Source organism: Oryctolagus cuniculus, chromosome 5 (genome assembly GCF_051225735.1).
Source record: "Oryctolagus cuniculus isolate XC-2025 breed Fujian yellow rabbit chromosome 5, ASM5122573v1, whole genome shotgun sequence".
Taxonomy (NCBI): domain Eukaryota; kingdom Metazoa; phylum Chordata; class Mammalia; order Lagomorpha; family Leporidae; genus Oryctolagus; species Oryctolagus cuniculus.
This window is the reverse complement of record NC_142871.1, coordinates 149,909,292-149,918,727: the sequence shown is the minus strand read 5'-3', so window position 1 is coordinate 149,918,727 and position 9,436 is coordinate 149,909,292. Positions and strand designations below refer to the sequence as shown.

The 9,436-nt window shown below is 38.6% G+C and overlaps 1 long non-coding RNA gene across 1 annotated transcript in view; it reads right to left on the bottom strand.

Moving 5' to 3' along the window:
* Window positions 1-775: 775 nt before the first annotated feature.
* The window catches only part of LOC127493078 (uncharacterized), a 47,033-nt gene continuing 38,372 nt past the window's right edge, over window positions 776-9,436 (bottom strand). Inside the window, exon 3 of the long non-coding RNA XR_016234243.1 lies at window positions 776-1,104. This is a non-coding gene — a long non-coding RNA (uncharacterized LOC127493078). The remainder of the gene's footprint in view (window positions 1,105-9,436) is intronic.

Genomic DNA, 9,436 nt, shown 5'->3' with positions numbered 1-9,436 from the left:
TTGGACCTCTGCCACCTACATGGGAGACTCAGACGATGTACCTGGCTCTTGGCTTGGCCTGGCTCCACCCTGGCCAATGTGGCCATTTGGGAAATGAAAGTGGACGGAAGATTCATTCTCTCTCTCTCTCTCTCTCTCTCTCTCTCTCTTCCTCCCTCCCTCCCCTCTCTATGACTCTGCCTTTCAAGTAAATAATCTTTTTTATAGAAAATGGAAAAAAGGCTTTATCATAGAGAATCTAGAAACATTACAATAAATGTCAAGACCACGCTTCCTAAGTGCAGTCGACATAGAAGCAAAAGTGAACTGAAAGAACTGTGGCAATTCTCTCAAATCACTTTGCCTGCAACATTGTCTCCCTTCAAAATTCACTTGGTGACTCTATTGTTTTTCTTTAGACTACGATCACATATAGCTATGTATAATTCAAGAAAAAAGTCTACATACATTCTTCTCATGGAAATTATGCATTAAATATGTAATTATGAAGAAAGCTCAATGGTTAACATCTGGAAAAGTACTGAAGTTACAGCTCAATGCAAGCTGGAAAATGAGTGAAAGAAAATAAAGAAGGGGGAGAGGAAGGAAGAAGGGAAAAAGAAGTGAGAGGAGAAGAGAAAAGAAAGGTCTGTTATGCTTAAGTTTATACAACTCCCCCAGTGAACGCTTGTCTCAGCAAAAATCATACATCATCACTTTCCATAGGCAAACTCCACTGGAATGTATCCTTTTCCCAAAATATTGTATTTCATTTAATTTCTATAAAATATTGTAATGCTTTTCTAAAATACTACACTGTCCTCTCACTTTTTCAACTACTCTGAATCACACAGATTTGTGACAACTCCTGAGATAGACATGAAGGATGATGGCATGTAATCAAACAGTTCTTTTAAAACTTAAAAATTGCAAATCAGGTCTTTTGATGGGTTTTGTCCCTGCCTTGTAATTGAATGTCAAGTGTTTTTTCTTCTTCTTCTTCTTCTGCAAAATTGTGCTTATAAACTCCAGTACCACTGGCTGCTTCAGGTTCTGCCTCTTTTGGAGCCCCTCAATGCCACACTGGCTGGATGTCTCTGCATCTAATAAATCTTGCTTTTAAACCTTAAAAGAAAAAAGAAACTTAATACAGAGGAACAAATATTACAATGACATAATAAAAGAAATGATCGATTCCCTTGGGAAGGAAAAGGGAGAGAAAAATAGCTATGAGTTCTTCACAGGAGAGGTGGTGTTTGGTGTAGGTTTTCAACAATCAATAGACAGACAGATGGACCACAGTGGAGGGGGGCTTTAGGAGAAATTTGGAAGCAAAGACAAAAAATGAGGAGCAAGTATTTAGCCTAGGAGTTAAGATACCTCCCTCCCACTTGGAGTATATGGGTTTACTTCCTGTTCCTGGCTCCTGGCTCAGCTTCTAGCCAAGGCATATCCTGGGAGGCAGTGGTGATGGCTCCCACATGAAAGACCTGGATTGAGTTCCTGGCATATGGCTTTGACCCCCATGCAGTCCCAGATATTGCAAGCACTGGGGAATGAACTAGCAGATGGTAAACCATCCATCCTACCTGTCCCCCAACTCCCAGTAAATAAAAGAAATTTTAAACACTGAAAGGAAAGCAAAGGGAATAAATGCAAAAGCACCACAACCTGAGGTAACAAGTATATCCAGAGGCCTATGGTGCAGTAACAGCTGGAAGATAAGTGAAAATGGTAGACAAGTTGGGTGAGTAAACAAAGACAAGTCATAGACAAGTTTGGATGATCTGCAGATTGCACTGACTCATTTTATAGCCAGCAAAATTGAAGCATGAGATTAAATTATTATTATGTCATTATTGAGGATCTGACTACCAACGGTATGGAAGATACACTTGAGAAACCACAGTGGAAAAGATCAGCGAGGAAATCCTTAAAAGAATTCACAAGAGAGAGATGAAGACCTGGGCAGCTGTGTTGGGATTGGAAAAGGGTTGGCAGATTGGGAAATTTTAAGTAACAAAATCTGTTACTCACATGGACATGAGAGATTAGGCGTGGCAGAAAGGGAGGAGTTTGTTTTGGTATATACATAGTAAAAGATCAAGTCTAGAAACAAAAGTAGTGATTTTGTTTTTGAATGTGCTAGATTTTCCTGTGGAGTATCCTGTTGGCAATTAATAGCAGTGATCAAATACAGTATACAGAGTTATGGAAACAACCCGGGAATTGAGATATTGATTTGTAGACAACAACATCCAGGCAGCAGTGAGCAATGGATTCAGTGAGCACTGGAAAAAAAAAAAAAAAAGCAACAGAAGAGATAATGGCTAGTGTGAATCTGTGGAAATACCAACACTTCATGGGTTAATAAAGGAAGAGGGGAAATGAAAGAACTGACAAAGAGTAAATGAAATCAAAAGGGATTCAAGAGAGAATGGCACCAGAGAAGAAAAGAGAGGAAAGATATTTGTGGAAACCTTTCTAGTCTCTAATAGTGCCATGGAATTTCGAAGATTAGGTTTAGAATTTAGAATGTCGTTAGTACTGATATTGTCATGTGGCTGCCTTTAAGCTATTTTTGCAACGTAAATTCGGAGACACCTTTAGAATTTTAGTTGTTGTTGTTAATTATACAGACCATTCCCTTTTGGTTCGATTGAATTAAACACTCTGCCAGTCAGGTTGATTTCCTATTCATGTTCCTGTACCCAGCAGCACCTACCACAGAACATAAAACATGGAAAATTACCATGTCACTTTTGATTTTTAATGCTTCCAAAGAAAATAATTAATGAATTCTCAGGTTTCAGTAAACTTTCATCTTCATTTTAATATGTATTTGAATTATAAAAAATACTAATATGTAACTGTCTTTAAATTTGTGTGTGTGTGTGTGTGTGTGTGTGTGTGTGTGACAGAGAGAGAGACATGTATCCACATTTGAAAACACTAATTCATTCATTCTGTGTGAATCACATTATATCATATCTAGCAGGAGAAAGTCCTTCTGACAGGTCTGGGCAAGCTGAATTGGCTTGGCTTCCTCTGCCCTAATAACTTGCTTTAGCTGATCTCTGTTTTTGCTATTCCAAGTCTATCTCCCTCCCTTATCAGCCTTAGCTACATTGCCATTCTCCAATTTGCTACTTTGGCAACTGTGAGAGATTCTAAACTTGGTATTTTTGCATTTTTATTCACCCAAAATAATGAAAAAGATAATTTCTCTTACCGTTCATGTCATGTGAAAATAAAAACCTGTGGCAGTACTCACCAATCTCGCTACGATAGGCAGAGATGAATTTCACCATTATAAGATAGGGATAGGATGTTATTTGTCTGAGTCTATATCTCTCTACCTACAGCAAGTTTGGACATACTGATATTACCAAGGACGTAGGCCAGGTTAATATCATAGAAAAGTTAAATCATGGGGTGTTCAGTTCCAAAAAGCTACCTAAGAACCAATTACAAACCACATATCCTCGTATCCTAATCTTCCCATTCTAAATAAAGTCTATCATATGCAAAGGTTTCAATGTGTTGCCAATGTGATATTAAAAGGTAGGCTCCGTAAGAAGTCATTAGGCTACACACAGCATTCAGCAGTAACATGTTTGCCTGCCTTCTACCTTCTGCCTTGTGAGGATAGACAGCAACAAGGCCCTCACCAGACTAAATGCCAGCTCCTTGATCTTGAACTTCCAGCCTCCAGAACTGTGAGAAATAATGTTTGTTTTGCACAAATCACTCAGACGACGATATTCCATTAAAGTGGCACAAATGACTAAGAAACAAAGCTTGAAAATAAACCCACCACCAGGAACCAAGAGAAACACAGAATGAAAATGTGTTTGTGAATGGTAATTCACTCTAAAATGCACTGTACTTTTGCTTGCTAAACACCATCAGAGCTCCAAACACAGCTCAGGACAGAAAACCTGGAACTCAGAGGGGACAGGCCCCCAAAATTCAGCTTACACGTGGGGTGAGGCAAGCTAAAGGGACAAACTGAAAAGCAGACACTAAGAGGACCAAATGGGTGTGATAATCCTCATGTGGCAACACAGACAAGCAGTGACCTCTCAGAAATTAAATAGGGTGAGTGGGTTCTGATACCCATGACCCTCTAGAGACTCATGGACATCCTAGTCAGTGTAGGAATAGTGCCCTTTGAAAGAAATATCTTTAAATCTTTACTAAACATTTAGGAAGATCTTTAAATTTTACTAAACATTGAAAAAGGGCCGGCGCTGTGGCATAGTGGGCTAAGCCTTCACCTGCAGTGCCGGCACACCATACAACCGCCATGTTCATGTCCAGTTCTCTGCTATGGCCTGGGAAATTGACAGAAGATGGCCCAAGTGCTTGGGCTGCTGAACTCACTTGGGAGACCTGGAAGAAGCTCCTGGCTCCTGGCTTTGGATTGCCCCTCTCTGGCCGTTGTAGACATTTGGAGAGTGAAGCAGCGAACAGAAGACCTTTCTCTTTGTCTCTTCCTCTCCCTGTCTGTAACTCTACCTCTCAAATAAATAAATAAATCTTAAAAAAAGACCCAAGAGCAAGTAACTTTCTATTAGAAATACTTAACTATCAAAATAAAGAACTCACCATAGCACCTAATACAAAATAATGTTTTATTAGGAAACTCCTAGAACAATGATTCTATGCAATACAAAAATATTCTAAAGATCTTTAATAAAGTGGCTTAAAATAATAAATTATTTATTCATGGCAAATTGCAGTATGTCAAGGATTGTTTGGTTTAGAATTTCACCTGATACCAAGTGCTAGTTAGAAGGTTGGTTTCTTGCAACTCCTATTGAACATGTACAATGTCCATAGACATGGAAAGATAAAACTATCTTTCAAAAAACTTTTTTAGAGATTGGTATCTACTTTGATAGAGTCTATTGTAATTACATTTCAATTGTGATATAAGAAATCACATGTGAAAGTTAAAGTCGTGTTTGTGATTAATTCAGTGTCCCATGGATTTCATTGCCCCATCTAGCTGGTAATAGCCTGGCCTTAAATCCGACTCACCTATCATCAAGGGGTCAGATTATAAAAAACAAACAAACAAAAAACAGATAATGAACATCTCAGATGAACAATTCCCAGAAGTCTTCAGAAGTAGCCTTTAATGCTGGGGGGAAATACTTACCAGGTATGGCAGACACACCATAAATTGCCCCTCAGTGAGTCAGACCTTCGTTTAATCCTCTACCCTTGAATGGAAACAGAATCTGTGACTTTTATCAAACCAAAAAATAAAACACAAAAGGGGGAATATCATCCCCAAGGTCACATTACAGTTTATAAGACTCCATCTAGATAGAATGGAGCAACAGCCTCTCCTTTGCTGTCTGAAGCTCACCACTGTGCTAAGAGAGGATTCACAAGCAAGACCCATAGAAAAGAACTAGGAATGAGCTCTGGAAGTGAAGGGTTGCCCCCAAGTAAGAAAATTGGACTTTAGTCCTACAATTATAAGACAGATTCAGCCAACAACCTGAGAGAGTGGAAGTAGATCTTCTCCCACTGAGCATCAACTGCAGATACTGCCCTGGCCAATATCAAGACTGTAGCCTGGTAAGATCCAGAAGCAAATATCCCAGCTAACCTATGACCTGCCACCCCTCAGAAACTGTGAGACAATAAATGTATATTGAGGCAGGCATTGCAGCTCAGGAGATTAGTCTACTGCTAGGGATGTGCTCATCTCCTATTAGAGTGCCAGCTCAAGTCTGAATTCCTCTGCTTCTGATCTAGCTTCCTCCTAAAGCATCTTAGAAGGCAGTAGATGACTGCTCAAGTGTTTGGACTTTTTCCACATATGTGGGAGACCTAGATGAAGTTTCAAGCTCCTGGTTTCAGCATGATCTAGCCCTGAGCTTGAGAAGTGAACCAACAGATACAAGATTCTCTCTCTCTCTCCTCTCTCTTCTCTCTCTCTTTCTCTCTCTCCTCCCTCTTCACTCTTTCAAGTAGGTGAGCATAAACAAATAAACATTTTTTAAAGTTCACAGAAAAAATATTCAAAAATAAATGTGTTTGCTTTAAGCTTCCAAGTTTATAGTAATTTATTATAGAGCACCAGACAGCCAGATCCAGTACTTGTCCGCACTTTGGGTAGGAAAGTAAAACTTTCCAGAGCAAGAAAGGCCTGTGCTCTTGACCAGAAGAAATAATTGGCATGACACCAAGAAAACAATTTAGGAAAATTCACGTGTGTGTATTTTGGAGTGTCTGTGTTTCAGGGGTGAGGCAGACACCCGTTGCAAATAACTCAGCCCCAAAGTAGAAGCATATGAGCAGCCAGAGTAGGGGCATTAGACATGGGAGTGGGTTGATTTGCAAATAGGGTGTCAAGTTACAGAAAAATAATGGTAGTGAGAAGTTGACAAGGTATTTTCATAACTTTTGAGGTGGAGGAAGGAGAATCTCCAGTCCAAAAAAAATTCTGAAATCTTACAAGTAGCCATGCAATATTGTTGTGAAGCTTTTCTCTTGGTAATCAATAATATATCATAATACCATGGTATAAAATGACTACTGGATTGGGGTTCTTAATTAAAGTCCCAATCAGCTGGAGGTGAGAGGTCACTCAAAAAACTTTGCCATAGGACCCAAAAAAAAGAACTAGAGACAACAAACACACACTTTAATGTTAGAATTGGATTGGGGCCAATGCTGTGGTACATTAAGTAAAGCCAACAGCTTTACGGCCAGTTCAAGTCCCAGCTGCTCCACTTCCAATCCAGCTCCCTGCTAATGCATCAGTGACAGCAGTGAAGGATGCCCCAATGCTTGGATCCCTGCACCTATGAGGAAGACGTGCAAGAAGTGCCAGGTTCCGGCTTTCAGTCTGGCACAGCCCGTGTCATTGTGGCCATTTGGAGAGTAAACCAGCAGATGGAAGATCTCTCTCTCTCTCTCTCTCTCTCTCTCTGTAACTCTATCTTTGAAATTAAAAAACTAAATCTGTTTTTAAAAAGTTGTAATTGGATTAAAGTCCTAGCTCCACGTTTGTTAATTCAGACAAATTACTGAATTTCTCTAAGCCTCAATCTATTCATTTTGAAAAATAAGTGTAGCAATAGTCATTCCTCCTGACTGTCATGGAATCAAAGAAGTAAACAAAAAGGCAATTAAATGACTTAAATAATCTCGAGCACAAAGCGTAAATTGAAGTCTTATAAAAGTTCAGTGGCATAGAAATTTTAACAATTGAGTGTTTTGGAGTCTGCTGTGTGGATCTGAACACTGGGCTCTCTGGTTTATTAGCTCTGTTACCTTTTGCTTCTGAATACTTATTTACACATCTAAATCACACTTATCTCACTGGCTCGTGCATATATTAAACAAAATATTGTATGTAAAGTATTCTCATTTTTTATTTAATATATTTCAGTACTGACTTCAATTGCTCAGCTTTGGAGCTGGCTAGCATGTTGTCACTGGGTGTGAACTCCCCTTGTGCTCTCTCAAACTCACCCCACTGCCCTGAATACTTCTAATTCAGACAAAGGATGGATATCATTATTGACACATCTCTTTTTACTACCTGAATCTCCATGGTAAAGCTCTTCAATAAAGGTCTGTGGGAGTGAATTAAACCCAAATTTGTAGACTCATGAAGAACTTGTGGGCTACAGACAAAGGGTATCTTTCTTCTCTGTGATTTTGCTTGACCTCAGCATATCTTCACAACCTAATATAAATATAGATGCACATTTAAATGGGTGGGAAGATGCCTGCTAAGCTAACAAAATATAGGTTGGTTTATTCTATAATGTTAGCTTTGCTATCAGCCTAGATCATAGCAGGAGCAAACACAGTGAACATAATCATGTGTCAGAATTATGTGTCAGGGCTCCCAGCCCCATTTACTTCCCTCTGTACTACTGCACACAAATCACATAAGAATATCAAGATATTTATGCTCTAAGTCAAATATCTATGCCATAAAAGTGACATATGTGAGATCAATATAACTGTAATTTTCCATATAATATGTGTTTAAAAAACTTTTTATGGATGTAAATGTGTAATAGGCCAAGATGGTGACCTCAGAATATGTCACATTAATTTCTTGGGAAGGTCCTGGAAGACATGTGGAAAATAAGCTATCTGACCAGCTGAAATCTATATCACTAAAAGGTTCTTTAAAGGTGATACTTGTATATCCCAGCCTCCACCGAACAGTATAACTAAACCATCCCACACATATTGAGCAGTCTCTTCTACTTTCATAGGAAAATGGGTCCACCTGGAAGTATGATTTCCCTTGGCAGCATGATTTCTTATCTCTCAAAGATCTGTACATTGTTTGATAGGCAGTTTTCTATGTGTTTGGTGTTGCCTTAGAGATCCACAATGCCCATTCTACTAACATCCCACTGTCTAGGATCAGAGTTAATGCACTGATGATCACCTCCCAGATGCCAAACACTACCCCATCCCCTATACAAACACCAACTCATTTAATCCCTACAGATTTATCCTATGGGATGACTACTATTATTATCTTCATTTTACATTTGAGAAAACTAGGGCACCAGGGATATTAAATAACATGTCCCAGGTCACACAGCTAATTAGTAACAAAGTCAGAATGTATGGCTCCTGATGCATGCTCTTAAACACTGGGCTATACTTCACCTTCAGCACAGAACAATTACTGGACATGGAATTGAAAGGACCCAAGATTTAATTTCAACTTAACTAATTAGCTATATGAAAACTCTACAATTTTATTAATTCTTCTTTAATGCCTTTTGAATAATACCATATCATCATATTGGTAAGATTACAGACAGACATAAAGCCTCCTTACATATAATAGCATCAAAGTATTATAATAGTTGCTAGCTTGTAATAGTGATTCAATAAATTATTACTTATATCTATATTTGACCTTTCATATTACTCATCTGGAATCTTTTTAAGCTACAAATAAATTATTCAGATTTGTGATTCTTTTAATTCTTGAACATAATTTAGTTTTACAGATGAACTCTGGCCAAGAACAAAGTCCCGAGAGAAATCAAAGACACAGACTAATCTACTTGAGTGGACACTGTGTATAGAATTAGTTTAAGGGCACTGGGCATTGTTGAACAGGGCAGCTCTAGGCTGGTGACAGTGGGGTTGTTTGGGTATCCAGAAATCACTGTGATGTAAAAAGTGGATGCAAGAGAAAAAAGGTGTCAAAAAGGACAGGCAAAGACCTGAAGCAGGAGCTTCTTTAATGTCTATAATTTATACCACTGCTCAATACCATATTTGAGTTCAAAAGATATTCCACTTCATGCCAGTGGTGGAAATATCACAAAAAAATTATCTCATTTCATCCCAAAGACATTCTAATGCTGGTATATGTGACTTATTTCAGATGTAGCCCACTGTCTTTCATAGTTTGGCATCTCCACACTGTAATGGAAAGAGGTAA